This window comes from Myotis lucifugus, unplaced genomic scaffold (assembly GCF_000147115.1).
Source record: "Myotis lucifugus unplaced genomic scaffold, Myoluc2.0 scaffold_1984, whole genome shotgun sequence".
NCBI classification, from domain to species: domain Eukaryota; kingdom Metazoa; phylum Chordata; class Mammalia; order Chiroptera; family Vespertilionidae; genus Myotis; species Myotis lucifugus.
The window spans coordinates 12,238-15,857 of record NW_005873032.1 but is presented as its reverse complement, the minus strand read 5'-3'; positions in this window follow the sequence as shown (position 1 = coordinate 15,857).

Here is a 3,620-nt window from a genome sequence, read left to right as displayed (position 1 = left end):
TGCGGCTCGAGAGGACACATGCGGCTCTTTGGCCCCTTGAGTGTGGCTCTTCCTTAAGCCTTAGGAAGTACCCTCATTAAGGTTAATAACAATGTACCTACCTGTATAAGTTTAAAGTTTTAAAAAATTTGGGTTCTCAAAAAGAAAATTTCAAATCGTTGCACTGTTGAAAATTGGGCTCTGTTTGACTAAATGAGTTTGCCCGACCCACTGGCCTTAATTCATTAATTCATAGGTTGATGCTCAACCACTGAGCCACCCCAGCCGCGCCCATGGCATTTTTTAAGTGGCACCAATGGGGACCAGAAGGCAGTGCTGGTTGGTGCTTGTGTGCGTAATCCTCAGGCTTCAGCGTTGTTTCTGCACGTCAGGGCCCTGTGCCCGGGGCCTCAAGGCTCTGTAACGTCCCATTAATTCCCAGCTCTGCTTGCGCCTGCACCTTCTGCTCATTATCACAGTCTAGCGCACCCAGTGCAGGGAACATTCCTGAAAATCCGCGGTGGGGAGGGAGGGCCGCGGTGGGATGTGGGCAGGTCTGGGAGAGGGGGGAGTTTAAAGGAATCCCCAGGCCCTTCTCCGGATGGCAGGACATTAGCGTTGGCTCACCTGTAAAAGCCAGCTGCCCTTTCCCGCCAAACTGTACATCAATCGTGTTCATTGTCTTTTTTTTTTACAAAAATGTTTTATTATGGAAAATTCCAAACATATGCAAAAATAGACTATTAGAACACATTCCTGGGACTCACCCAGCTTCAACAAGTATCGATTTATGGCTTGTCTCTTATTTTAAAAAGTATATTTTTATTCATTTCAGAGAGGAAGGGAGAAGGAGAGAGAAACATCAACGATGAGAGAGAATCATGGATCAGCTGCCTCCTGCACGCCCCCTACTGGGGATTGAGCCCACAACCCAGGCATGTGCCCTTGACCGGGAATCGAAACTTGACCTTCTGGTTCATAGGTCGATGCTCAACCACTGAGCCATGCCGGCCCGGCAATCTATGACTTGTTTTGATTCATTTCTATTCACCTATCCACCTAAATGAGTTATCCTTAAGCAAATCCCAAATAATTTTATTTCATTCTAAATATTCCAGCATGTAACTCTAAAAAATGACTCTTTCTTTAAGAAATACTTTTAGTGATTTCAGAGAGGAAGGGAGAGAGAGAAAGATAGAAACATCAATGATAAGAGAGAATCATCGATTGGCTGCCCCCTCCTGCATACCCACTGCTAACGGTGTGTCTGAAGAATAAAGTTTACGGGGTGGGGAGGGGGGCAGTTTAAAGCTAAGAATCCAGTGAAACTTCTGGCTGTTGTGCATGACATGTATCTGTGATGTCATCTTTCTTGGTGATCACAGACCGCGGAGCTGACGATGCAGGAACACGGGCTGAAACTCGTTGTCCAACCCTGACACTCAGGAGGGTCATCTGGGCCCCGTCCAGAGTGTCCGCAGGGCTTCGAGGCTGAGGGCTGAGAGCATTTCTTGTGGGAATAGGAACATTCCTTAGCCCAGATTCTCAGTCATAAAAGGCCCTGGCAGTCTTCTCGAAGGCAGATTTTTAGAACGTGAGCTGTCTGTCTGTGGCCCTGTGTGTCCCTCCCCCGGAGCAGCTGGGGGTTGCCAACTCCTGGCATCTTGAGAGAGCGAGCCCTTTCCCACGCTCTCTCCCTCCCGCCCGCCCGCCCAGCTGGGAGGTGTCGGGATGGGGGTGGGGCCGGCCAGCTGGGCCAGCTCATCCCTGACCCCTCCTCGCAGCCCGTCGGAGTATTGCGGAATCTCCAGGCCGGTGCCAGGTGATGATGGGAAGCGTGTCCCCAAGCAGCTCACAGCCCGGGGAGCTGGGTGAAAAGGGAGGTGTGCAAAGTTCACTCCCAAAACTCCCTGTCCCCGGCTCCACCCCACGGAGCCTTTTCACCCGGTTCTGGGCATGTCGCAAGGGCTGGGTCTTCAGTTCCTGTCCTTTTTTCTTTTTCTTTTTTTAAATACGTTTTTATTGGTTTCAGAGAGAGGGAGAGAGACATAGAAACATCAACATTGATCAGTTGCCTCCTGCACGCCCCACACTGGGGATGGAGCCCACAACCCGGGCATGTGCCCTGATCGGGAATCGAACTGGGACCTCCTGATTCATAGGTTGATGTGAGCAACCACTGAGCGACACTGGCCGGGCCAGTTTCTGTCCTTTTTGTCTACCCCTGACTCCTCCTCCAGGAATGAGGTCTGAAGTGGCTTAAGGGTAAGGATGTGGGTGGAGGAGGGAGGGAGATAAGTGGCCTGGACAGATCTGGGCAGTCCAGACGAGTCCTCTGCCCTGGCGTCTTTCCAACCATAGCTTCTTACAGTGCAAGCTGAGGGCCATTTGCTACAACTCTCCCATCTGATTAGGGATTTTAAAAAAATACATTTTTTAAAAATTGATTTCAGAGAGGCAGGGAGAGGGAGAGAGAGAGATAAAAACATCAATGATGAGAGAGAATCACGGATTGGCTGCCTCCTGCACGCTCCCCACTGAGGATTGAGCCTGCAACCCAGGCGTGTGCCCTGACCGGGAATCAAACCGTAACCTCCTGGTTCAAAGGTCGACGCTCAACCACTGAGCCACGCCAGCCGACAGGGATTTTTGTTGTTATTCTCAGATTCTTGAAGTCAACAGACCCGTGCAGTGGGTTCTATGGCATCAGTGGGTTGTGCACGAATGAGGACATGAGTGGGGTCAAAACCTCGTTCTCACGAGGCTTTGCAGGAGACCAGGGCCCCTCCCTCCACATGGAGCTGTGTCTCTTTCCCACGTTCCCGAGCAGCCTGGGTTTCCACGGGATGGGAACGGTGACACCCGTTCACAGGCAGGGATAACCGATTTCAAGAACGCTGCACCGCGATGAGGAGGCAGCCCACGGGGACGTGGGCTCCCTGCGGTCACATCCCGATGTCACCCCTCACTGGTAACTTTGGAAAACTCGATGTGCTTCCCTCGTTTCCTTCATCTGAAGAATGTGGATACTGCCCCGCCGGCTGGCGTGGCTCCGTGGTTGCGTATTGACCCATGAATCTGGAGGTCATGGTCACGGTTGGATTCCCGGTTAGGGCACATGCCTTGATTGCGGGCTCGATCCCCAGTGTGGGGTGTGCAGGAGGCAGCCGATCGATGATTCTCTGTCATCATGGATGTTTCTCTCTCTCTCTCCCTCTCCCTTCTTCTCTGAAATGAATAAAAATATTTAAAAAAAATAAATGATGACGGATGTCCAACGGCTCTTTGTAGAACACAGAGCAGGCACCTAGGGGCTGAGCCTTAGACCCTTAGTGTCCCGGGGGCGGGGACTGGAGGATGCCAGCATCGAGCTGTGCCCCTTCCACAGGACTCTGCCCAGGGAACAGGTGCTGATTCCCACCATCAGTTGCATGGTTTCGATCCGGTGGCACTTGGCTTCGCGTGGGCCCGTGACCACATCCTCCGAGTGGGCGCTCCGCCTCCCGAGTGGAAAGGGGGCTCCTTTGAACTCTGCTTCGTTTCGACAGGTCACCACGAATGGCCTCATTGCCACGAGCGAACCCCCGGCCGCAGAATCCCACCCCGGGCTCTTCCCACCGACCTTCGGGGCCGTGGCGCCC